This window comes from Mauremys reevesii, linkage group 3 (assembly GCF_016161935.1).
Source record: "Mauremys reevesii isolate NIE-2019 linkage group 3, ASM1616193v1, whole genome shotgun sequence".
Taxonomy (NCBI): Eukaryota; Metazoa; Chordata; order Testudines; family Geoemydidae; genus Mauremys; species Mauremys reevesii.
In genome coordinates, this window is record NC_052625.1 from 51,006,472 (window position 1) to 51,033,760 (window position 27,289).

The following is a 27,289-nucleotide window of genomic DNA, read 5'->3' on the forward strand; positions in this document are numbered from 1 at the left end:
CAAGTAATTTAACAATGAGAACTTTTGACCTGTGAATAGGCCCTCTCCACTTCACTGACTGATAGCAAAGTGCAGAGGAAAGATTGATTGGTTGCCACTTCTGATGTCACAATGATGCTACTTATGAATCACCTGAGTTACTGAGCAAATTACACAGGAAAGATTGATTGGTTGGTACTTCTGATGTCACAATGATGCTATTTGTAAATCACCTGAGTAACTGGCATAGCTCTGTCACCATAACCTCTAGATGTGACTGTTGAGAGCTTTTTAGTAACTATGGAATATATGAAGAGTTTGGGGTCTTCTGTCATTGAAATAATCAAAGCCAAGAATAAGGTGAGAGAACAAGCAGTGAATTTTATTAATATTGTGATTAAAAAAAAAACTTGTTAGCTGATTGAATGGATGGGTGGGGGGATGAGGGATTGTACCTGACTTACTGAAAGCTAACAGCTCTCTTCTCTACCCTGCTATCTGCTTGGTCAAGAACTGTATAGATGAGACACAAAAACCAATTTTCTGATTTACAGACTGTTTCAGCAAAATCTGACAATCTCAAGCAGCAGAACTACATACAAAAGCAAACACTCCTATTTTCTTCCAGAATTGTATATAATAATTTCTCTAACATTACTTAGTACACATTTCACTAACACAATTCATTACACAGTTCTCCAACAAAGCTTAACTATGTATGTGCTTGCTAATGGTGGCTCCATAATTTACAGTTGAGCTTTAGAGTTACAAACACCAGAGATACAAACTGATCAGTCAACCACACAAATCTCGTTTGGAACCGGAAGAACATAATTAGGCAGCAGCAGAGACACATCCCTTCTACCCCACCCCACCCCAAAAAAAAGGCAAATACAGCACTGTACTGTGTTAAATTACTAAAAAATGAAGGGAAAGCAGCATTTTTTCTTCTGCATAGTTAAGTTGGAAAGCTATGTTAAGACAATGTTCAGTTGTAAACTTTTGAAAGAACAACCATCATGTTTTGTTCAGAGTTACGAACAACGTCCATTCCCGAGTTGGTAACTCTGAGGTTCTACTGTATATTTAAGTCCACCATTTCCCTATGCCCTTAAAAGATTTAAATAGCTTTATATGAGCTAAAACATCTCAGACTTTTGCTTATGCAGCACCAGCACAGGCAGAAGTTAATAAAGCCTATTAGTAGAACTGTATTGCAGTCTGTGAGGCTGGTACATAAACAAGAAAAGAGAACAGTGCTGTCCACTTAGAGTCACAGACCTGCATGATCCAGGACAGATTTTTTTCTCTATCCTTTGGACCCTCTAAATTCGGGTGGTACCTCTGGATCCCTTTCATGACAGGAAAGAATTCACACACCTTACTGAAGAGTTTTAAAGTGCTCAGAATGCAAGATCTTGGGTCCTTCCAAGACCTCTCTGTTTTGCTGCAGAAGAATCAAGGGGGAAAAGGCCCTCTTGTATTCAGTGCAAGGAAGCCAAGAAATTTCTGTGGCTATAGTACTGATATAATTGAAACGTTGAAATAATTTGCATTAGTGGAGCAAGCGTGTGTTAATCATATAAAATGGATTTTTTTTGCTAGCTAAAACAGATGCCAAATAGGTGTACACTGATAAGAGTAAACAAATAAAGCCAGTCAAACCCAGCCTTTCATTAAGAGGCAAATCCTTATTTGGCCCCATCTTTCCATATCCATGAAGAGGCCTACACTTTGCTAAATGGGATAGGGTGGGCAAGATTTCAGCAGCCTGCACAGCACTTCCTTTCTCTGCAGGAGCTTCCTTGCCACTGCATGAAGTGGTTGTTTGGTTTAGTGGGTCAGCCACTGCATTGATATACTGGACAACGTAGCAGGAGAACCATGGAAACTAGTGGATCATCTTCTGCTCTTTGACTTTGGGATTAGTGATTGGTTCCTTTTTCCCCTACCTTTTCATTTTTTTATTATTTTTTTTTAATACCAGTTAGGTGGGTGTGTGCTGTGGGGAAGATCTGCACCTTGAAAAGTTTTCCTTTATGGATAAGTTGCTCTGATAGACTGAACAAATAGCAGGCCAGCTCTCTAATGAGGCAGCCAGCAATGCAGTATTTTTATTGCGGTAGAGTGAATAACGATAACAAATATCTAAGAAACACAGATATTTTATATATCCTAAAGCCATTTGAAAGTGTCATAAAAAGACGTTTTAACAGCACCGCTGTCTCCTTCTTTGAAAATCATTGGCTTTTCACCCTATTTAACATGGGAAGTTAGTCCAGCTGAATGTTTTGGCCTCTGCCAATTGTTGCAGCTCCACAATTTCCGTGTGCATTGGGTAGAACATTGTAGCTCATGCAAGTCATGGATTCCACGATTCTTCATATTTCTCTTTAGCTTAACTCTTTTCCCATCCCCTTTCTGCCCCTCCATACACACTTAGATTAAAGAAGTTATGTTGCCGTGGGGAAAGGCACCACCACATATGTCTTCTGTAAGTGTGATGGTTGTCACCTACTCTTTGCTGTCAGGGATTTTATCTATGCATGCACATTCTGCTGCCTACTTAAGAATGTTAGAAAATGCTGCTGCTTGTTAGAAAATTCTGCTGCTTCCTACATCCTATATACGGGATGCTGAAGATTATACCATCATATGAATGGGGTTAAGAATTTGCCTCTGCAGAGAATGCAGTAATGGCTGTTCTTTGCTACCTCTGTGAGGACCCCATTGAGAGAAGGTCTTGGCTGCGAGTAGGTAGAGGCCAGGAACAATGAGTCAATCCAGGGTTATTACCATGTTTGTATACAGATGTTCAAGTAAGTTAACGATGAGAACTTTTGACCTGTGAATAGGCCCTCTCCACTTCACTGACTGATAGCAAAGTGCAGAGGAAAGATTGATTGGTTGCTGCTTCTGATGTCACAGTGATGCTACTTGTAAATTACCTGAGTTACCGGCATAGCTCTGTCACCATAACCTCTAGATGTGACTGTTGAGAGCTTTTCTTATTATAGTCTAGCTTCTTTACATGAGTTTGAAATCCGATTGAATTGCAGATTATATTAGTAAATATGTTCAAAATAGTTCAGTAATTTTTTTCTGATCAATCAATGTGCCGATTCTCTGTAAATTTAAAGTTGCATTGAATTTATCTCCTGTGCCTAAACACTTATTAAAACTTTAGCACACACTTGTCTTCTAGCCAAGTGTAATCTGTTCTCAGTTTGGTATGGGATACCTGTGTGAGTGTTCATTAAGTCATGGAACACTGTAAGAAGTTTTGGGGCAGAGACCATGACTTCCTCGTATGTATGTCGTTTTTTGTTGTTGTTTTTTTTTAAACACTGCCTACTAAAGTGGGATTTCAATCCTGATTGCGGGGGCGGGATTGCTATTGTAGTACAAATAATAAATATTACCCTTGCATCACTGTGATTTATGATTAAACTTTGTATAGCGTGAAATGTTGGAGCAAAAAATGGACGACCTACTGAGTCATCAGAGACAATTTGTCGAAAATAATCGTCGGTCCTTAGAACAGAAAATAAAAGAAAAGGAAAAGGTAAGACGAGACCCATTTTTTCACAAGTTTAAAGTTGCCTCCAGACTGCTATTACCAGAGAGAACAAGTTGTTCATTGAGTAATTGTCCATGTAGAAGAAACAACGCTGACGATTCCATATTTGATGTGTGCGCCCACATGCACGCTGTCAGAATTTTTCCCGTAATGGTACCCCAGGGCCGGCTTTGGCAACCTCTGGAGCCCTGTGCTTATGCGCCGGTACATGGGGCCCTGCTGGTCCCACGCCCTCTCAGTTCCTTGAATGGATCTGTATTTGTTAGTGAAACAATTTACTGGCCTACCACGAATTAAGTTGACTAAAGCCATGTTCCCTAGCTGGTGATAATAGTAGTCTGGTGGTTATAACTTGGTAAGAGGAAGTGAATCCGTATTTCTTCAAGGTAGGCTGGGCAGGCAGGCTACCAATTTGTTCACCTCTAATTTATAGTTCGATGACAAAAATAAAATCAGAAAAAAGTTTGAACATTTTGCTAATAATTTGCTCCCTTCTTCCTGAGTTTGACCCTCCGCCTGCATTCTTCTGCTCCTGGCAGGCCAAGCCAGGGTAGGAGTGGAGCCTTTGGAAAGGGTCTGAGGGCAGAGAGGCTGGGTATAATAAGGGGTGGGGAGACATAAAGATTTGGGAAATGGATCACTGGGATCCAAGAGGGTGGGGACTTCATAGGATGGGTCTCTGGCTGGCAATGAGAGTGGGAACAGGCTGTGGGAGTGCTTGAGGACATGGGATGGAGCAGGTGTCTTGCTGGAGGATATGAGGGTGCTTAGGAGAAAGCTGAGGAAGCACTAGCACTTCACTACCTTCTCCAGCTGACAAACCTGCTATGATTTGTTAGAGGGGAGTCCTGCAGCTGCTGCCAAGAGAAGTTTGGCAGAGAGGTTTGTTGCCAGGAGACGCCACTAGTGCTTTCCCTCCCTATCTTCCTCTGCTTTCTGCTCCCCCACTCAGCCCTCTCTTTTCCTTACCAACCCCAACACCCCCGACTAAAGTCCCGTGCCCCTCATAGCCCTATTCCCTCATATAAATCCCCTCTCAAATTCATGTAGAGCCCCAACCATAAGGACCGTGGGGCCTGGAAGAAGCCTCAAAAACAATTATACCCAGATGGATATCTACTTTGCATCTCTAATGGTTGCAGGAGATGGGCTAGATTCTAAGGATCTTAGGAGTTGTGTATTAGTGAAGTTCTGCTCCCCCAGACCTGAGGCGGGAGGAGTCAATGCCCCTCTACCAAACTTCTGTTGCTGCCCAGTCATGTGTTAAGTCAAATTGAAAATAACTAAGGCATTTTCCTCATGAAAAACATTTTGACAGCAATAAGCTAAACATGTAATCACAGCAAAGAAGGGAATTCCCCGCACCCCAAAGGATCATGATTATTGGGGATTAGTCTGGTTGCTTAGTTGTAATGCTCGATGTTGTTATGGAGATCTACTTTTGAATCGACATATAAGCTTCATTCCATTATTTGCTAGTATTTTTTTGATCCACCTGTCTTGGTGTAGCAGATGAAGTAGGCTACTCTGATTGGCCAAAGTGAGTCATGGCCATTAGTGGCCATAACAGAATTTATGCTTTACTTAAAAATGGGTTTTAAACTCTTTTTGCTTCTGTCATGGCGCTTTAGTGTAATTAGTAACGTTTTGAAGAGGCAATTTACAGCCCCTCCCCTGCGTTTTCCAGTGTTAATAGTTATAGTAACTTGACAAGAAACATGTAACTAGAGTGTGTTTCTCTCTCCTACCCCTCCCCCCCCAGTCTTCTACATTTCTAAGAAGTGTTTCATCAGCTACATGACTTACTGACAGGGGATCTGCCGTGCGACCAGATAAACCAGGACTTGCAGCAAGCCAACGATGCTCTGAGCAGAACTCAACAAAGTAGGATTTTTAATATCTGAACTATTCAAATGGAAGTGGTGATGCTGAGTTTTTATTTTATGTAAAATTTAACTGTCCTCTTTATTGTGTTTGAAGATCTATACATGACTAATATTTAAGTGCAACTAAATATATCACAGGTCAGAGCAAGCTGCAGTATGTTCCTGTCACAGGGTGAGCTGGTCCATTAATGACTGGGGCACAGCTGCACCTTTTGTCAGGTTTAGCCCATCTCCCTGTATGATGGGAATAAATACAAGGGTTATGTGACAGAAGCATGCATCTAAACCGGGTCTGCTGGCAGGTAAAAGGGCAGCCTGTGGTCATTCAAGAGAGAGAGACCCCCCCCCCTCTGCCCCAAAAGTTCAGAGAGAGACTCTCTCTCGTTAGTGCCCAGGCAGAGAGCCTGTGAAGAGGACAGGTGACAATTTTCCAGAACTCCAAGGCAGAAGCCTTTTGGGGGAAGAGAATTACAAGGAACTGGAAACTGTGCAGGGATAAGCCTCCATTGATGGACTTGCAGGATGCAGAAGTCCCAGCTAGGAGAGGGTGGGACTACAAGGATGGGCCTGCTCTGATCAAGACCTGGAAAAACTTGAGGCATTATATGCGGAAAAGAATAATTGAGGCTGGTTAAGGGTATGTTTGAGTCTTGTGTTATGATAATAAACCAACCTGGAAGAGAGCACTACTGTAAAATCACCACATGTGATATCTGGTTTGATGCAAGATTAAAGGTAAACTGAGGTAGCAGATGGGCCCAAAGGCAATCTGGGGTAATGCCCTACAACCGTTCCCTTTAGCCTTGTTCTGATATGAGCACTGCTTCTTTTCTATCCACACTCTCTAATAGAAAACTGCTTTTTATTTATGATAGACATGGTCTACACTGACTTCATACAGAGGTTCTAAATTTGTCCACGATAGCTGTCCGGCATAGCTATGTGTCATCCTAGCTGTGTGAGCACATTAATCAAACCTTTTCTACAGAGGTGGTTAGTATTTTCTCTACACATACTCTTCTTTCCAGGTTTACTCTTGAAACACTCGATTCATACTCAAACTTGGACATCTATAGGTTTTTATCCAGAAAAGCCTACTCCTTTCTAGAATGGAACTAGGTTATTTCATTCTCATTTTTTACTTCCTTTTTAATTTGGAGTACTATGGAGCTATTATGACTGATATAAAACAGGTTAAAAGGTTGAAAACCAGTTAGAATTTGGTGGTGGTACAGTTATGATCTTGTTAACTTCCTGGTTTAGATAGCGACATAACAGGGTCGGCAACCTTTCAGAAGTGGTGTGCGAATCTTCATTTATTCACTCTAATTTAAGGTTTCGCGTGCCAGTAATACAATTTAACGTTTTTAGAAGGTCTCTTTCTATAAGTCTATAATATATAACTAAACTATTGGTGTATGTAAAGTAAAAAAGGTTTTTAAAATGTTAAGAAGCTTCATTTAAAATTAAATTAAAAGCAGAGGCCTCTGGACCAGTGGCCAGGACCCAGGCAGTGTGAGTGCCACTGAAAATCAGCTCGTGTGCCGTCTGTGGCACGCATGCCATAAGTTGCCTATCCTTGCGATATAAAGTCAGGTGATAAATTTAAGATAGAGGATAGCACGACACTAATTTCCCTTGCCCCTGAAGAATGTGGTTATGGAGACAGAGGTGCAAGCTGAATGTCTTTGTTGGTCCATAAATATGGGGAATTAAGATGTACAAATACTGGTTTTTCACAACATGTAACCTATTCCTTGAGTATATAGTAAGTGGAAAAGGTAGAGTAATTTGTCAATCTCTTGGTATTTGGATTGTACGAATTGAGTCTCGTTTGGTATTGATCCTTTCTGTTTGTTGGCTGTTCAATGGCATATTTGGTGATAGCTGATCATCAGTCCAACACCTAAATGTTACCTCTCAAATGAGCAGCTGAGGACTGAGTGGGAATGGGGAAGGATCTTCTAAACCCAATAGGTGCTCGCTTTGACAAAATATGTTATGTTAAAAAAAATGGAGAGCAAGTGTTAAATCTGCTGCCCTTATGATTGAGCTTAAAAGAAAGCACTGGTTAGGATTCCCAATGATTACCAGACTGTACTATGACTATGGCTTAAATTATGAATATATTTATACATTACAACTATATACTTGAAAATGTGCCTGAAAATATTTTTCATAACCTTGCCCAGTCTTGAGTTAAAGATTTGTGTTAACTTAACTTGTTCTGGTTTTGGTATGATACAGAATCTAGAACCCAGGACTGGACAGTGAAAGGAGGATGGATTTTTCAGATATTTGGGCTATTTTAATTGCACTTTTTTAAAGCCATCATGCTGAGTTTCAAGGTTTAGGGCCAAATTCTGCTCTTAGTTATACAACACAGAAGTCAACAGTTACTCCAAACTTCTCTTTCTGTAGGAGGAAGCAGACCGTAGCTTATTCTTTTGGCTTTGTTTTCTAAGGTATCTCTGGAGCTCATCATTTACGGGGACATCAGGAATTTTTAATTTTTTAAAATAGATTCAATATAACTACAAATAAAATGTGATGTGTTTTCCTCATAGGCAATAGCAGTGAAACACTGTTTGGAAAAGGACTCCAGTGAGCTTAACACAGAAGCTGTGCAGAGCAGAACAGGCTTTACTAGCAAACCAGTCAAAGGAACTGGAATAATTCATAATGTAAACTGGACATCAGTAAGAACTGGTGCCATTTATGCCTTACCGACTCCCAGGGGAACTCTGCAAGCTCTATGTTGGAGAATAGTGTATTTCCACCAGAAGTTGTGTTTGATACTGTCTTATTCTGGCTGTCCTTTTTGGAGCATCTTAAAGACTGTGACAAAGTTCCTCCTCTGCCTTGGTGGGTCCTGCACTTATTGGCGGATTTGCTCACCTCAGATATTCAGGGCAGCCCTCAGTTTGGCCAGTTTTATGGCTCAAACCTGCCATTCACTCAGCTCACCACATCACTTGCCAGCAGGGGGACCAGGAAGGCGAACACTCCCCACAGTCTCTGCTGACCCACCTCGGGGGCCAGGGAGACAGGCCAGGGATCTTCGCCTCTGGTGGGACCCACAGTCCAAGTCAACTCCTCTTATATCCAGTAGGAGGGAGGGGAATGAGGGAACCCAGGCCTTCCCTCTACTCTGGGTTTCAGCCCAGGGCCCTGTGGATCGCAGCTGTCTACAGTGTTACGTGTAACACCTGTGTGACAGCTACAACTCCTGGGCTACTTCCCCATAGCCTCCTCCCAACATCTTCTTTATCCTCACTACAGGATAGGCATGTGAACAATTCCACGTGCCACTGCAAAGAGAAATTCTGGTAATGACTATATGAAGTTTTATTTGTAACACGCATAGGTTGGGTGTTTACTGCCAAGCAGAAGGGGGAAAGTTTTTAAACCTGTCCATCTAGGTGAATCTTTTCTTATCAATTCCCTCTGCATTTTCTAGTCTGCAATCTTTTTCTACTTCCATTTATGGTGAATGAGGGACTGTAGTTCTATGCTCTCGCTTCAGAAATAAACACATCAAAAAGCACTCATGTAGCACAGTGTAGAGCCGGTATTGTGGCAAGCAGGCATTGAGTTACAGTACTCACTCCATGCCCAGCTGATGGAGCACTGTGCTTGATATTTACATTATCCTGAAGTGCGTTTTATAAGGCTGCCAGATATCCACCATCCATTTATTTTGGCACCCCAATGCACATAAGGTGGACAAACATGCCTGGGCCACATGCTTTTCGGCCGGGTTCTGTCATTTGGTTATTTTGAATATTATATTTAGATTATGATTTCTCTATCAAGGAAATCTATACACACATAGCTTTCCAATAAACATGACTTTAATGTTTCTCTGTTGGAATTAGAAGCTGCTAGAATTCAATTGTATATTACTAAGTGAACTCTACTGTACAACTTCATATTATAACTTTTGTTTGGATTTTTAGTTGCACTGAACTTTTAATGGCAGGTGAGATGCCATTAGTGAGAGTATAATGCTTAGACAGAAGAATGAATTTTCCTATTAGCAACTAATTTTTTTTTTATTTTATAGCTAGACAATCTGAAGGCTTTAGTTCAACTGAAGAAGCAAAATGGATTCGCTGACAGTAAACTGAAGACATGGATGCAATCCTGTAAGCAGCTGGGGAAGGAAAAAGAAACGTTGCCGAAACAAATTGCTGACCGTAATGCTCTATTAAAGGAGCACAAGCCAAGTATGGGGTAGTTGAAGAAGGAAATGCTATACTAGAATGATTGTAAGGCTGCAAATCATTCCTGGAAGTCACGGTTTCTGTGACCTCTGTGAATTTTGCAGTGCTGGTGCAGCTGATCCCAGGATCTCAGCAGCTGGGGAAGCCCAGGAGCCAGCCGCGCTGGCCGTTGCTCAGTCAGCCCCAGGCACGGTCCCTGGAGCAGCAGTCTGGGACTCGTGGTGGTGGGGCCCTGAGCCACCTCTTCCCCCCCAGCACCAGCATTGCCCTGCTCTCTCTCTCCACTCCCCAGCAGTCTTCAGGAGCGTCCCCTCTCCCAGGCGGTAGGATTTAGTCCCAGGTATTATTAGTAAAAGTCATGGAGGGGTCACGGGGCCCTGACTTTTTGTTTATTGCCCGTGACCTGTCCATGACTTTTACTAAAAATACCCACGACTAAAACATAGCCTTAATCATGATCCTGTTTCTAACCTTAATGCATTTATTTAGAACACATGTTTTCAAAACCTCCATTATTACATTTGATTCAGATGAGGGCCAGATCCTCATAAATCAGTATAGTTTCTGAAGCTCTGCTATAGTTTACTGTGGTTGCACAAGCACACATCTTATGTACTTAATTAACGAATGAATGATTGAGATCATTGCATTCTAAACGCATCTTTCCAGAGTCTCCTTAAAGTTATTTGTACAGGTAATGACTCTTTCCTTTGGTCAGGTGCTGATGAGGTTGCCATCTACGTACATTCACTGACCCAGGACAACGAGCCAGAGTATGACCCAGACGGACTCCCAGAGCTGGTCAGAAAAGGTAATTGTTACTTCTTTAGAGGAGAACGGTCCACATTGGGGAGAGTGTGTGCGCGCGCACGCTTATCTAAATAATCGTGTTGTCATAGGTGTGACTTGGAAGCATTGTAAAAACTTGGACATCATTGGCCAAATTCAGCCCTGGTATAGGTTGCAAGAGAGGATTCTAGGCCCAGCCATTCCCATTATAAAACACCTTTTTCTTCTGGTTGATAGGAAGGAAATTTTTGCTTAAACATTTTTAACTAAATGTTTTTCATTGAAATGTGCTGCATTGTCAAAACCGAAATGTATTACGGAGATGTATTGATTCGGACAAAGTTTTTGCTGAGCAGGAGGAGACCCCAAATTGAAAGCCTGATGTTTTTGATTCAATTTCATTTTATGAAAGCATTTGAAAGGCTTATGTTTTCATTCCAATCTAGAATAAAAACAAATTCTGAAACCTCGAAAGGTGCAAAACAAAATTGTCTCCCTCTGGCGGCTCTATGTAGAACAATAGGAGAGACATCGTTTTCAGATGGAAATGATTTTCCAGTTAATGGTGTCCCTTTAAAGGAAAAGAGAACATTTGCTTAGGAAAACTCTTTTGCCATTTTAGTAGAGTTGCTGTTACACAGATCCACACCCTTGCCTGAGTTCACCTATAAAATTCTAGGAGCATAAGATAGTCCTAATAATTCCCCCATTCTGTTATTCAGTGAGTAAATGCCATTTTACTTTCTTAAATTATTACCCGTTGTCATCTCCATCTTGAATTGAGCAAGATCAGATTGATTGGAACAATAAAGTAATTTAATCAACTGGTTAATGGCTGTTGCTTATTTTTCAGGCTTTGCTGATATTCCTACTGGGAAAACCAACCCCTGTGTTTTGCGCAGAACAGCGCTAAACCTAAAGACCAGTGCCCGTCTTGCTGCTCAAAGCCAAAATTTGTCACCATATGGCCAACGTTTACAAAAAGGCAGGTCAGCTAATTTTGCCACGATCTCTAAACCGACAGCTGGTGGCAGCAAATCACCAAAGGTAACTGATCGTCAAAATGTATCTGAATGTGCAGGGCCTGAAATCCACATAATGTATTTATCTCTCCAAGTGAGTTTGAAGATATGCCGTGTTATTCATGCCTCCTTTATATCTGCCATGAATATAGTGAAGACAAGGTCATCAATGTAAATAAAATGAATAAAGCTTGGCACATAACAAAGATCTGGGCATAATGGTAAACTTAAAATTGTTGGTATGATCAAATCTGTGATCTCATGCCAAGTGCTCATTAACTTGGTAAATGGGAATGAGGTCAATCTTCCCACTTTAATGCTCATCCCAAATATTTGATTATTTCTTGAAAGGCCTGGATGCCTAGAGCAGGGGTGTGCGAATGCATATATGGATTACACGCAAAGCACTCAAAAATTCGTATATGGTGGAATTAAGGCTTGTTGGCCCAATCTCCTGCTCAGCCAGCCCCAGTTCTCTTAGACTCATAGACTTTAAGGTCAGAAGGGGCCATTCTGATCGTCTAGCCTGACCTCCTGCACAACGCAGGCCACAGAATGTCACCCACCCACTCCTGTAACAAACCCTAACCTGTGTCTGAGTTACTGAAGTCCTCATATCGTGGTTTAAAGACCTCCAGGTGAGAGAATCCTCCAGCAAGTGACCCGTGCCCCATGCTGCAGAGGAAGGTGAAAAACCTCCAGGGCCTCTGCCAATCTGCCCTGGAGGAAAAATCCTTCCCGACCCCAAATATGGCAATCAGTTAAACCCTGAGCATGTGGGCCAGACTCACCAGCCAGACACCCAGGAAAGAATTCTCTGTAGTAACTCAGATCCCACCCCATCTAACATCACATCACAGACCACTGGGCATATTTACCTGCTAATAATCAAAGATCAATTGCCAAATTAATTGCCAAAATTAGGCTATCCCATCATACCGTTCCCTCCATAAACTTATCAAGCTTAGTCTTGAAGCCAGATATGTCTTTTGCCCCCGCTACTCCCCTTGGAAGGCTGTTCCAGAATTTCACTCCTCTAATGGTTAGAAACCTTCGTCTAATTTCAACTCTAAACGTCCTAGTGTCAGTTTATATCCATTTGTTCTTGTGTCCACATTGGTACGAAGCTTAAATAATTCCTCTCCCTCCCTGATATTTATCCTTCTGATATATTTATAAAGAGCAATCAGATCTCCCCTCAGCCTTCTTTTGATTAGGCTAAACAAGCCAAGCTCTTTGAGTCTCCTTACATAAGACAGGTTTTCCATTTCTTGGATCATCCTAGTAGCCTTTCTCTGTACCTGTTCTAGTTTGAATTCATCCTTCTTAAACATGGGAGACCAGAACTGCACAAAATATTCCAGATGAGGTCTCACCAGTGCCTTGTATAACAGTACTAACCCTCCTTATCTTTACTGGAAATATCTCACCTGATGCATCCTAAAACCGCATTAGCTTTTTTCATGGCCATATCACATTGGCAGCTCATAGTCATCTTGTGATCAACCAATACTTCAAGGTCCTTCTCCTCCTCTGTTACTTCCAAATGATCGTCCCCAATTTATAACCAAAATTCTTGTTCTTAATCCTAAATGCATGACCTTGCACTTTTCACGGTTAAATTTCATCCTATTACTATTACTCCAGTTTACAGGGTCATCAGATCTTCCTGTGTGATATCCAGATCTTCCTGTGTGATATCCTGGTCCTTCTCTGTGTTAGCAATACCTCCCAGCTTTATTAGCACATTCCCACTTTTTGTTCCAAAGTCAGTAATAAAAGATTAAATAAGATTGGTCCCAAAACCGATCCTGAGGAACTCCACTAGTAACCTCCTTCCAGCCTGACAGTTCACCTTTCAGTATGACCTGTTGTAGTCTCCCCTTTAACCAGTTCCTTATCCACCTTTCAATTTTCATCTTGATCCCCATCTTTTCCAATTTAACGAATAACTTCCCCGGTGGAACCGTATCAAGTGCCTTACTGAAATCGAGGTAAATTAGATCCACTGCGTTTCCTTTGTCTAAAAATCTGTTACCATCTCAAAGAAGGAGATCAGGTTGGTTCCACTCTGTCCCCACCCCTGAAAATTTCAGCCCAAGCAATTAAAGTTTGTAAAGTTAGAAGCAGCAGAAAACAGGGTCTTCTTGTAATGGGAGGAGTCAGGTACCCTTAATAATAAATGGTCCTATTAGCTTTGCCAGTAATATATGTTGGTAACAATTCTGTTTTGCTGGCACTAGAAGGATAAGCCCTGATGCTCACCTCTCACACAGGACCCACATCAGTGTAAATGGGATGAGAATTGGGGCCAATTACCTAGACTATCAGAAGCTTTGGCATTCAGGATTTCAATTGTCATGAAGCACACATATATAACTACTGAAGTTTTAGCTAACTGATGCTAAAATCATGTCAGAATTTGGTGGGGAGTGCAGGGAGTGCAGAGACAAGGACGATTGTAATAGCAGTGGGGACTGGAATTTGAGAGAACCCCAAAGGTGTACACATTGTGAAATTTTTCAACAGTTTTACAAAGCTAGTGTTGACCATCACAACAAACATATTGTGAAGGTTATGTTAAATATTTAGAATGACATGACATTCTCCTGAATATTTCATAATACGTCTGGACAGGATATCCTCTGCAGGCCAATGTAAATGCTTCAGGACTAAACAACTTTTTCAAGTGCTATCATATTTACAGAATAAACTATAGGACATTTACAAATTCATTATGAAATATCAGTAATTAAACTTAAATTACATATCTCAAAATACAGTTCTGCAGATTAGTGATTGAGCAAGAAGAGACTAGACAAGGAACTCCTGTGTACTACTCCTTAGCTTTGCCTAGACCTTGTTAAATTATGTGACTTGTGATTTGTAAAGCATGGATGATAATGCCCATTCTATCTTGAACATGGTGAGAGTAGGTAGTTGCTGTAAAGCATTCTGCATAGCGCTGTTGTATTTTCAGAGTGATAACTATAAACATTGAAGATTCTTGCTTTTAGCGTGTGTCTGCTAATTCATATTATTCAGTCGCTTGGAATGGGTCTTTCACTTCCTGCTGGTAATTAACAAGGTTCTCCAATACCACTAAAGCATGAGAATTTTTTTCTTTGTGTTGCAGGTAGATGATACTCAGCAGTGCCAAGCAGAAACAGCTATTGAACCCATGGAATCTAGTTCAAGATCTCCTCTTTGCATGAAGAAGCAAAACACACAAGCTGTTGCTGAGAACTTGATGGAGAATCTCAACACACACCAAGGCAGATGTTCCTTGAGCACACAAAAACTACCTGATCAAAATGAACAAGACAAAAACTGTATGGTACAGTAAACCTGAGTAGTATAAGTAGTATACCATGAAACAAACCCTAACCGCACCCCTTGACCCCTTAAACTCTGCCCCTTGAACCAGTGATGAGCTGCCAAATTTTTAACAACGGGTTCCCTCCTCCCTCCAAAATTTTAACAACGGGTTCCCTCCTTCCCCCCCCCTCCGTGGGGGGGGGGTCGTGCCCCATCCAACCCCTCATGTTCCTTAACACACACACTCCGAGACCCCTGACCCATCCCCCCCTTCCCTGTCCCCTGACTGCCCCTTGCCGCCCCACCCAACCCCTCCTCTCATTCTCAATGGCCCCCCAGAACCCCTACCCCATACAACTACCCCTTCTCTCTGTCCTGAGTGCCCCCACCACCTCATCAACCCTGCTCTTTCCTGACTGCTCCCGGGACCCTTGCCCCCATTCAATCCCCTGTTCCCTGCCCTCTGACTGCCTGACCCTATCCACCCCCACAACCCACCCCTCCCTCCCCCCTTCCCACACGGCCTGGGGACCGGGTCCACTCTGCCAGGACCCCGCCCGACCCCCCGGGCCAGGCCGCCCCGACTCCCCGGGCCGGGCCGGCACCGGGGCGAGGGCCCGGCCGCTCGGCCCGACTCCCGGGCGGGCGGCACGAGGCCCGACTTCGCCGAGCCGCTCGGCCCGACTCCCGGGCAGGGCGGCACGGGGCCCGACTTCGCCGAGCCGCTCGGCCCGACTCCCGGGCAGGGCGGCACGGGGCCCGACTCGCCGAGCCGCTCGGCCCGACTCCCGGGCGGGCGGCACGGGGCCCGACTCGCCGAGCCGCTCGGCCCGACTCCCGGGCAGGCCGGCGGCAGCCGAGGCCCGACTCCCGGGCGGCGCTGGGCTGGAGGGCGCGGTCTGGGACCGGGAGCTGCTGAGCCAGCCGCACCTCCCCTCCCCTCCGGCGCCCCAGCTTACCTGCTGGCTGCCTCCATGCTGCTTGTTCAGGCTTCCCGCGAACATCTGATTCGCGGGAAGCAGGGAGGAGGAGGAGAAGGGGCGGAGCAGGAGAGGAGTGGGCGGGAACTTTGTTAAATTTAGCAGCCCTTAACAAGCGGTTCTAAAATGGCTGCTAAAATTTAACAACGGGTTTATCTTGAACCCATGCGAACCCGCTGCAGCTCACCCCTGCCTTGAACCCCACTCACCTGTCACCAGAAGTCCCGCTCCGGGGGGTATTAATCCCAGGGTCAAGATGCCACATGACCGGAAGCAAGGTGTGTCACGTGACCATCCTCTACCACTCAGGAAGGGTTTCAGCCGCTGGGGACCACCCCGAGAGGAGATTTGACCAATCAAGGCAAGTTCTGGGGTGGAGTGACCCATCTGGATGTGGGTCATGTGACCCCTCTAAGAACTCCTCCTACTTCCCTCTACCAATCAGGATGGGGTTCACCCTGATAGGACCTCCCTCAGAGGAGATCTGACCAATCAGAGTGAGTTCTGGGGTGGGGTGACCTGTTCGGAAGTGGGTCGTGTGACCCCCTCTAAGAACTCCTCCCAACGCCCTCTGCCAATCAGAGAGCAGCACCATTACCCCATAAGTCCCAGCTCCGGGCAGAGGAGGCCATCTCTGACCAAGGACACGTGTTTTAGAAATTGTGGAAAGGCTACTGAGAGGAAACATGGACTCCTTTACCACCCCCATGAGAACTTCGGACTTTGTTTTGACCCCGAGCACCTTTGGAATTGTGTGGAGAAAGCGCTACCTCGGTGACAGTTCCAAGGAGGACCCTTTGACTCAACGTTGATGGATACGTTGGAATCCGACCCCGAAAACTTTGTTAGGCATCCCAATTAGTGTGAAGGCCTCTCATTGTCCACCCCCCTCGAGGTGGACAATGAGACCCTTTGACTCAACCGTTGGGTTCTTACACTGTTTGTTTTCTGAAAATCTCTCAACAGCTTAACGATGCTGTGACAGTACCTCCTATCCGGCTTTTGACAGTACCTCCCATAAGGCTTTATGGAAATAATGCTTAGAATGTGTTTTATGGAACTATGCTTAGAATGTGTTTTATGCTACATATGCCATGTAACACATCTCCGTAAAGGTTATGATCTAATGAATGTATTAATCCTATTTGTATGCATGTATCATTTTTGTATTCAAAGTTATGAATGTTGGCTGTGTACGGCTTGATTTCTAAATAACCTTAGTAGAGCATTTGGTCAGTTCCTGGGAAAGGAATGTTGAAATTAAGTACCTAATCAAGAAACACTGAAAGGACAATGGATCTTGGAATGCTCCAATCCACATAAGAAGTCTACTTGAGGAAGTTCAAGGTAGCATGTAAACAATGGATGCTCCCTGTAAAAACTGTGAGTCATGCATGGATATGTGGCTTGCCCAAGTGACTCCAAAACTCCATCTTGGAGCTGGACTTGGCACAGGAGTGAGGAGGGGGTCTCCACCCCCAAGAGAAAGTCTATTTAAACCCCTAGGAGAGCCCTCCATTTTGGCTTCAGCTGGCTAAAGAGACAGCCCCATCTCCCCCTCCCTGGGATACTTGAAAGAAATTGGAACAAAGACAGTGACTGCAGGGGTGTGAGTGATTGCTGGACCCAGGCTAAAGGAGATTAGTCTGTAAAAGGGAGCATTGTGGAACTGGTGAGGATCTTATCTGTATTCAGTTTGATTAGATATAGATTTGCACATTTTCTTTTATTTTGCTTGGTGACTTACTTTGTTCTGTCTTTTACTACATGCATCCACTTAAATCCTACTTTCTGTCTTTAATAAAATCACTATTTACTTATTAATTAACTCAGAGTATGTATTAATACCTGGGGGAGCAAACAACTGTGCCTATGTCTCTATCAGAGTTATAGAGGGCAAACAATTGATGAGTTTATCCTGTATAAGCTTTATACAGGGTAAAGGGATTTATTTGGGTTTAGACCCCATTGGGAGTTGGGCATCTGAGTTTAAAGATAGGAACACTTCTGTTAGCTGCTTTCAGGTAAACCTGCAGCTTTGGGGCAAGTAATTCAGACCCTGGGTCTGTGTTGGAGCATCCGGGAGTGTCTGGCTCAGCAAGACAGGGAGCTGGCAGGGAAAGCAGGGCTTGAAGTAGTTTGGGAACATCAGGTGGCAGCTCCCAGGAGGTTTCTGTGATCCAGCCTGTCACAGTGGCGTAGTCAGCAGAATCTGTGCACATCTGATTGCTTTGAGGTACTGGTAGTGATTTTAAGTGAGTTTTGAGTGTGGTCGGTGGCTGAAGAACAGACCAAGTGGTTACTGGTTTGTTATTTTCTATTTGCTTATTTTGGGTAAGGGAAGTAGGGACAGAAAAGGAAGCAAAATAAGTAAGAGACAAGCTCTGAAGATGCTAAAACTGCACAGGGTGCAAATTGCCCAGAAAGGCTGAACACTGGGCACTGTGAAAGTCTCTGTTAACGAAGAATCCCCTGAGCTGAGTGCATCCCACTTTCAGTGAACTGCAGAGGGGATGTGGCCCAGAAGAAAAAGCAGGAAAATGACTAGCAGTGAAGCAGCTAACAAACTAGAGTTAGCTAGACTGGAAGCAAAGAGAAAGAAAATGAACATAAAGACTAATGGAGAGGAGGAGGCTGCCCACGAGAGAGCTATGGAGGCAGAGACAGCAAGGGTGGAGGCAGAAGCAGCTTCCCACAAGAGAGCTATGGAGGCAGAGACAGCAAGGATGGAGGTAGAAAAAGCCAGGAAGAGGCTGCCCACGAGAGAGCTATGCAGACCCAGAGAAAGGCCCAGAAGCATGAACTGGCTGTAACGGAGTCAAAGAGACAAAACCCTCCACCTGCTGGCTCCACTTCCCCAAAAATTCATAAATGGGAGCAACTGTGTCCACAGTATGAGAATCCAGCGAGATCGCGAATATTTCATCACCTTCAAGAGACTGGGCACCCTGCATGCCATCCCTGAAGATCAAAAGATGACCACATTGATAGCAAAATGGACTGGTAGAGCTCTGGACATATTCAGTAAGATGCCTATTGATGATGCTTCAAACTACAGTAAATTTAAGGATCTGGTTTTGAAAGAGTTTCAGATTACACCTGAAACCTACAGGGTGAAATTCAGGAGTCTTAAGAGGATCTGGATTGAGTAATGTGGTTTATGCCAATGAAATGAGAGATTTGGTAGACAAGTGGGTGTGGGGAAGGGCATTACAAGCTTCCAAGGGATGTGTGATCTGGTTACTCAGGAACACTTCCTGAATATGGGCAGGAAGATGTAAAACAGTATTTGTGGGACAAAAGGTAAATGCAGTGGGTGAATTAGCTGGGTATGCAGACTCTTATGAGCAAGCACAAGCTGCAATCGAACATAAACCACTGGGAGAGGGGTACAGGGTTGGGGGAAAGCAGAATCACCGTTTTACCCCTGGGAAAAGGAGGCTGGGAACCTCCCAATTCCCCTGGAACTCGTCCCAAATTTCCTGTGCAAGCAGAGGAGCCCAAGAGGTGCTAGGATTGTAAGTCAACTGAGCACCTGAGGACTAAGTGTCCCTTTCTGAGTAGAAACAAGCAACAAGTAACACATGAAGCTGTGGCTTCTCAGAGCCAGGCTGTGGCCTCTTTCCACACAGGATTTGTAAAGCTTGCTTCCACACAACCAAGCAATGAGCATATGCATGCTGTTAAAATGAATGGTGCAGTGCTTCTTGGACTGAGGACACAGGTGCTGAGATTTCTGTGGTCAGGAGGACCTTATCCAGAAGAAGGATCTGTTGCCAGGTAAAATGGCAGAATTAGAGCTGTTAGCGGGTTACAAAGTCTTTGCACCTTTAGCTAAAGTACACATGCAAACTAAGGATTTGCAGGCTGAACCGACTGTTGCAACGGTGGCACACAATTTTGCACCGTTTCTATTGGGAAACGATTTCTTTAGTGTGGCAGAATCTGTCCCAGGGCTGGTTAGCAGTCGGGGTCGGTGCGGGTGAAGTCACATGGACTGCTGGGGAATAGGAGGGTGTCTCATAGATTCCTCTGCAGCAGTAAAGAATGCAGCTTTGGGGGCAGGGATGGTTGTGGCCAGTTTCTGTAGTCCCGGGGCTCAAGGAAAGTTCCAGAGGGAGGGGCTGGATGAAGGCAGCTCCTGTCCCGTAATCATCTCCCCAGGGGAGGGGGAGGAACCACCTTGTAACAGGGGGGCCACCACAGCTGCTGACTGCCAGGAAATTGCAGGTCAGCAGAGGCAGGGCCTGCCCTGGGGTGCATAGAGACGTGTGTCCCAAAGGTGGGAGTTGGGGTCCTGGTGACCACAGTGGTGAAACAGACCCCAAGATCGCTGTAGCTGGAAGCAAACCCAACCTGAGTGAAAAGGGAATTTTGCTGGCCAGTGAAAAGTCTGCCATAGCTGGTAGCTGTGAGCCCACAGTTGGACCAGGGTCACCTTCCCTTTCGGGGACACAGGAGTGTCTGACCCAGAGGAGCCCAGAGAGGAAGCCCAGATGGAAGGGGGCAGAGAGTCCGCCCACCTTTTGTGGGAAGGACTTTCCCAGGAGGAGGGTGAAAAGTTTGCATTTAAAATGCCAGCCCCTTCTCCTATGGTTCATGTTGTAAGGAAACCTGGGGTCAGATCTCCTGAACAGAGTCCATCCAGCTGGCCTGTTGGGAACAGAAAGTGGGGTGCCCAAGGGTCCAGAGCCCCCATTGAAAGGTGGTGTTCTTGCTGCACCTGTAAGAGATAAAACTCTCTCTCCAAGATGGGGGTGGTGGGAATCTCTAGATGGGTGGCACTTCACAAGGAGTGCGGTCAGCCCAGAGACATTCCAGAGGAGGGGCCGAGGGCAGGCATGGTGGCAGTGCACCCTCTCCTTGCCAAAGGCTCAACCACATGCCTGAATTAAAAGCCTTCTCCAAAGAGGCAGAGTGCCTACCAGAGGCTACACAGAGCTGGGAAAATGCAATAGACACTAAAGGAGTCAAACTGAGTGAGCAAGCCTGTCCACCGTAGATTTGCTGTTAACCTTGTGTCTTTTGCTAATTCACCTATGGGATAAAACAAAGGAATTCGTACTAGTGTTAAACCCTTTAAAGATGTGGGACATACCTGCTTTGTGGAAGAAACTGTTGTACATGCTAGGGATGGTGACAGGAGAGCCCCACAAGCAAGTTACTTTTCAGCCTACGCCTGTAAACAGTCTGGAAGCTTGGAACAGCAGCAAAGCATAACAGCCCCATGCTGCTGTGTAGAAGGGGAAACTGAGGCACACTGCCTCATGGCATTGGTGGCTAATTGCCAAAACGCCTCCGCTGTAACAGATATCGCTGTCTGCATTCTGTTAACAATACTACACCCCAACCTGTTTTCTGGCATCTGAGGACCAGGACCCCCAAAACTGGCTAGGACCCTTAGGAATGACATCATATGGTTTAAAGGTACTTGAAAGGAGTGTTACCAAAAACAAACATGGATTTTACATGTACTGCCTACGCCATGGACAGTGTACAAGTCTCTGGCTGTAAGCTCAGGGGGAGGGTGTGACGGTGCCTCCCATAAGGCTCTATGGAAATATGCTTAGAATGTGTTTTCTGCTACATATGCCATGTAACATATCTCCATAAAGGTTATGATCTACTGAATGTATTAATCCTATTCGTATGCATGTATCATTTTTGTATTCAAAGTTATGAATGTTGGCTGTGTACGGCTTGATTTCTAAATAACCTTAGTAGAGCATTTGGTCAGTTCCTGGGAAATTAAGTACCTAATCAAGAAACACTGAAAGGACAATGGATCTTGGAATGCTCCAATCCACATAAGAAGTCTACTTGAGGAAGTTCAAGGTAGCATGTAAACAATGGATGCTCCCTGTAAAAACTGTGAGTCATGCATGGACATGTGAGTTGCCCAGGTGACTCCAAATCTCCATCTTGGAGCTGGACTCGGCACAGGAGTGAGGAGTGGATCTCCACCCCCAAGAGAAAGTCTATTTAAACCCCTGGGAGAGCCCTCCATTTTGTCTTCAGCTGGCTAAAGAGAGAGCCTCCACCCCCACCCCAGGATACCCGAAAGAAATGGGAACAAAGGACAGTGACTGCAGGAGGTGTGAGTGATTGCTGGACCCAGGCTAAAAGGAGATTAGTCTGTCAAAGGAGCATTGTGGAACTGGTGGGGATCTTATCTGTATTCAGTTTGATTAGATATAGATTTGCGCATTTTAAGCTGTATACAGGGTAAAATGGATTTATTTGGATTTAGACCCCATTGGGAGCTGGGCATCTGAGTGTTAAAGACAGGAACACTTCTGTTAGCTGCTTTCAGGTAAACCTGCAGCTTGGGGCAAGTAATTCAGACCCTGGGTCTGTGTTGGAGCAGACGGGAGTGTCTGGCTCAGCAAGACAGGGTGCTGGGGTCCTGAGCTGGCAGGGAAAGCAGGGGTAGCAGTAGTCTGGGCACATCAGGTGGCAGCTCCCAGGGGGTTTCTGTGATCCCACCTGTCACAGATGCCTTTCTAGAGGCCTTTGAGAACGTGCGTCGGTAGCCCTGTGGGAGTAAGTCTATCATGCATCAGCTGTTTTGCTCATGTCTGAGACACCGATCTCAAGAGGAAATCTGGAAAAGGACAAAATGGACTTCCTTATGGTAGGGGTCACCCCACTAAAGCTCCCAACTTCCGGGGGGGTGTAATATAGTTATTTAACAGAGCCATCTGTGGAGACATAGAATCATAGAACTTAAGATCAGAAGGGACCATTATGATCATCTAGTCTGACCTCCCGCAAAATGCAGGCCACAAAAGCTGACCCACCCACTCTTGAAATAATTCTCTCCCTTGACTCAACTCTTGCAGTCCCCAAATCCTGGTTTAAAGACTTCAAGTAGCAGGTAATCCTCCAGCAAGCGACCCCTGCCCCATGCTGCGGAGGAAGGTGAAAAACCTCCAGGGCCACTGCCAATCTACCCTGGAGGAAAATTCCTTCCCAACCCCAAATATGGCGATCAGCTGAACCCCGAGCATGCGGGCAAGACTCTCCAGCCAGACACTCGGGAAAAAGACTTTCAATATCCCAACATTGACCCTCAGTACTAATTACCAGTGGCGTACGTTATTGACCTATTGACTAAATAGTGTTATCCTATCAAACCATTCCCTCCATAAACTTATCAAGCTTAAACTTAAAGCCAGAGAGGTCCTTCGCCCCCACTGTTTCCCTCGGTAGGCTGTTCCAGAATTTCACTCCCCTGATGGTTAGAAACCTTCGTCTAATTTCAAGCCTAAACTTCCCGACTGCCAATTTATATCCATGTCATGTACCATGTTTTACTCACACAAGTATGGAGCGGGGGACACATTCGTATTGACACATTTAAATAAGTTTTATTAATCGCCTGCTTTAACACAACCTTTTGGCGCCGCCTGTAAAAATGGATGCCATGACCCCTACCATAAGGGAGTCTGAGCTGGTTCCTGTTGTCAGTAGCTACTGGTGTGATGCTCCCTGCAATGGACACAGCTCAGTCAGTGGTGGGGCTTTCCACTGCACCCTAGGCTGGACAAAGATGTGCTCTCCGGTACGTATTCTTATACACAGGTGCAGAACAGATTACTCATCACTCCTGACGCATTGAGGTGCAGCCCCTTTGCGCATTACTGCCTTTCTCCTGGCACAGGTCGTTTCGAACAAATCTGTCCATCATACAGTCTGTCCATCATATTATCCTTTCCTATTGTCTATTCATCATATTGTGCTTTTATACTGTCATTAGGCTGGGTCTGCCTGTTCCTTGTTATCTGTGTGGGATGTGTTCGTACCCAGCTGTTCTGGTGCTGTTTTGGCATACGTTCCTAAGAACATAAGAACGGCCGTGCAGGTCAGACCAAAGGTCCATCTAGCCCAGTATCTGTCTACCAACAGTGGCCAATGCCAGGTGCCCCAGAGGAGTGAACCTAACAGGCAATGATCAAGTGATCTCTCTCCTGCCATCCATCTCCATCCTCTGACAGACAGAGGCTAGGGACACCATTCCTTACTCCATCCTGGCTAATAGCCATTACTGGACTTAACCTCCATGAATTCATCCAGTTCTCTTTTAAACGCTGTTATAGTCTTAGCCTTCACAACCTCCCCAAGTAAGGAGTTCCACAAGTTGACTGTGCGCTGCGTGAAGAAGAACTTCCTTTTATTTGTTTTAAACCTGCTGCCTATTAATTTCATTTGGTGACCCCCTAGTTCTTGTATTATGGGACTAAGTAAATAACTTTTCCACTTTCTCAACATCACTCATGATTTTATATACCTCTATCATATCCCACCTTAGTCTCCTCTTTTCCAAGCTGAAGAGTCCTAGCCTCTTTAATCTCTCCTCCTATGGGACCCTCTCCAAACCCCTGATCATTTTAGTTGCCCTTTTCTGAACCTTTTCTAGTGCTAGAATATCTTTTTGAGGTGAGAGACCACATCTGTACACAGCAGCTGAAACCCTTCCTCTTCTAGCAGCCCTCTTTTGCCAAGTTCTGTGAGCAGGGCCTGCCTCTGGCTCACAGCCTAAATTTGCTTAGCAACATCTTGACCCTTACTTCAGATCAGGCCTCAGGCCTCATCTCACTACAATTCATTCTTCCATTTTGTCCTTTTCCAGATTTTCCTCTTGAGATCTGTGTCTCAGGCATGAGCAAAAACAGCTGAGGCACGATATATTTTTCCCCCAGGGCGACCGATGTGTAAGGTCTCAGAGGCCTCTAGAAAGGCATCGTCAAGCTGTTGAGAGATTTTCAGTAAAGAAACAGTGTAAGCACCCTACTGCTTGTAGTTAATTTATGCAATCCCTGGTTCTTCTTGAGTGATTGCTCATATCCATTCCATGTAGGTGTGTGCGCGCGCGTGCGTTCGTCGGAAGACTTTTACACTAGCAACTCAGTGGGTCGGCTGGGCGCCCCTGGGTGGCGCCACCATGGCACGGATATATACACCAGCCGACCCACCCACTCCTCAGTTCCTTCTTACGCCCGTGTCGGTCGTTGGAACAGTGGGTAGCGGCTTAACTGACCTCCACTTCCTAGCTACTCATAGTTTCTCTCGTTAATTATAGTTCAGATTTCTATAGTTGTATAGTTAGAGTATTTAATTCAGAGGTTCGGGATTATCCCTTCCCACACCGGTGCGGATGCGATGCCCAGTCCACAGGGTTTTACAATGCTCGGCGGCCACAAGCCGATGCCGACAAGAGATCCTCTCCTAAGTACCTTGAGAATCTCACCTAACAGATAAGTGCCGCTTTTGTAAGGCCTTTAATCCGAGAACAAAGGGGCGGGACTTTCGTCTCAAGCAGCTCCTGAGGAGGCAGCTCTTGCCCCTCGCTCTCGGCACGGCGCTGGTTAGTCTTCAAGGCGCTCCTCGGCACGGATCGCCGGTACCGCCGAGCCTCTCGGCACCGGCCGTCGCTGGCTCCGGCGTCCACTCGGCATGGATCCCTCTCCTGGGTATGAAGAGGCACAAGATTCTTGCTGCGTCCGAGCCGCCTGCTCCGCAGCCGAGTGCTATGCTAAGTCGGATCGCCCGGCACCGATGTCTGCGCGGCACCGACAATATCCACACCGTTAACTCCGGCCATGCAAGAGCCGTCGAGTCGGTGCTGGAAAGCTCGGTGCGAACCGTGGTCGAGCTCGCTATTAAGCTGCGTCAGAGCCGCCTGCTCCGCAGCCAGCGCTCTCTAAGTTGCACTGCCCGGCACCTATACCTGCTGCGGCACCGGCGGTATCGGCACCGTTCACTCCGGCCATGCAAGAGCTGTCGAGTCTGGTACGCCCGGTCTGCGGTTATATTGTCGATCGGCAAGCCTGCCTTGCTCAGACCACCCTGCGTCGGCACCTCAGAGCAGCAGCGTTCACGATCGCGGTCCCGCAGATGTTCTCGGTCCGTCGCCAAGCCAGGTGCGGCACTGCTCCGCGGTCCTGGCACCGTTCTCCATTTCAGTACTGGTCGTACTCGTGGCACGATCAGCGTCCGTTCGCCGACCTGGCACACTCGGTGCCGATCAGCTCCTGGCACCGCTCCAGGCTCTGGACTCCGTAGCCACTCCCGGCATCCAGCCTCGAGATTTGGTCGACCTCCTGGCACGCTCGGTCGCAGGTCCCATTTTCGCTCGATACCAGTATGCCTCCGGTACGATCCCGGTACGCGTTGGCTGACATCAGCTAGAGAGGTAGACTATGCCCAGGGCTTTTAGCTCCTCCATGGCCATCCATTCGGGTGTGCACACCAGAGTCTCCCACATGCCCCAGGGCCAGGACCTAACCCCCATCAGTGGCTACCCTGTATGTCTCGGGCGTGCCGTCAGGCTGAGGCCTACCTGTGATCGATCTCGCTCTGTTCTGTCAGGCACTGGGTGCCAGAGCGACGGTTGGCCGTCCCCTCCGACCGGTATGGAGGAAGCCCAGTTCAGCCACGGATTCCCACATCCCACGGATCAGGAGGTCGTCCAGGAGCGTGAGCCACACAGGACCCACTTGTCCCTGGCCTTTCTTCTTCCTCCTCCCCACATGAGGCGCTGGCAGGGCGTGCTCCTTCGGCCTCCCCTAATCGGCAGGGCCCATCAGGACCTCCCGAGGCAGTGGCGTTCACTATGAATCTCCAAGTGGTCACTATCCGCCCGTGGGCTCGGGAGTCGAATGCGTGTGCATGGTATCCTCCAGGGGTGACGGGTACCTATAGGTACGTCTTTCCCTGCTCCCTTGCCACTTAGTCCATCAATAACATGCAACGCCATGGCGACAGGTACCAGCCCCTAAATTCAAGGAGGCTAGGCAAATGGACTCCCTGGGCCATAAGATGTACTCGGCAGGCGCCCTACAACCGCCTTGCAAACCAGCAAGCCCTGCTCAGCCGTTACTATGGGCGCGCTGGGAGACTTTACAGAGTCGGTTTCTCTGAACTTCTGTCAGGGTTTGATGCCCTCCTGGAAAAATGGAGCAGAAAGTGGTGAGCTTCCCTCCAGGCCTTGTTGGATGTAGCTGACTCCAGCCACGACTCTGGCCTCGGGTGTGGCCACGAGGCACATTTCATGGCTCAGTTATCGAGCCTCCCTCGCAGCTGCTGCACTATACAGGACTTGTCCTTCAATGACAAAGGCCTGTTCTCACAGCTGACCCTAGGCTGCAAGGCCAAAGGACAGCAAGGTCACTATGCACTCCTCTCGGCATATGCCTACCGATGTCTCACCGCCGACCTTTCCGCCCAGCCTCACTGCCCTTACCCTGCGCCTAGACAAAGACAGGGCTTTGCCAGCAGGCGTCGCTGACGCAATCGTAGACGTTGGTCGGGACCCCAAAGGGGCCAAAATCAGGGTCCTCCTAACCACCAATCGGGCAAAGCCTATCCCTCCTCATCCATCTTAGGCACTCCTCTCACAGCAATTCCTTTTTGCAAGGCGTGCGGGCGCTCCTCACCATCGGGCTATAGAGGAGGTCCTGGGGCGAAGGGCAAAGGGTTCTAGTCCCTCCGATTCCTGATCCCCAAG

At 46.1% G+C, this 27,289-nt stretch overlaps 2 long non-coding RNA genes across 2 annotated transcripts in view; both read left to right on the top strand.

The window, feature by feature from the left end:
• Positions 1 to 10,467, top strand: part of LOC120402009 — an 85,045-nt gene extending 74,578 nt beyond the window's left edge. Inside the window, exon 3 of the long non-coding RNA XR_005596910.1 lies at positions 10,390 to 10,467. This is a non-coding gene — a long non-coding RNA (uncharacterized LOC120402009). The remainder of the gene's footprint in view (positions 1 to 10,389) is intronic.
• Positions 279 to 5,425, top strand: LOC120402007. Its single transcript, XR_005596908.1, has 3 exons — positions 279 to 339; positions 3,440 to 3,544; positions 5,322 to 5,425. It is a non-coding gene; the product is annotated as an uncharacterized LOC120402007 (long non-coding RNA).
• Positions 10,468 to 27,289: the final 16,822 nt, after the last annotated feature.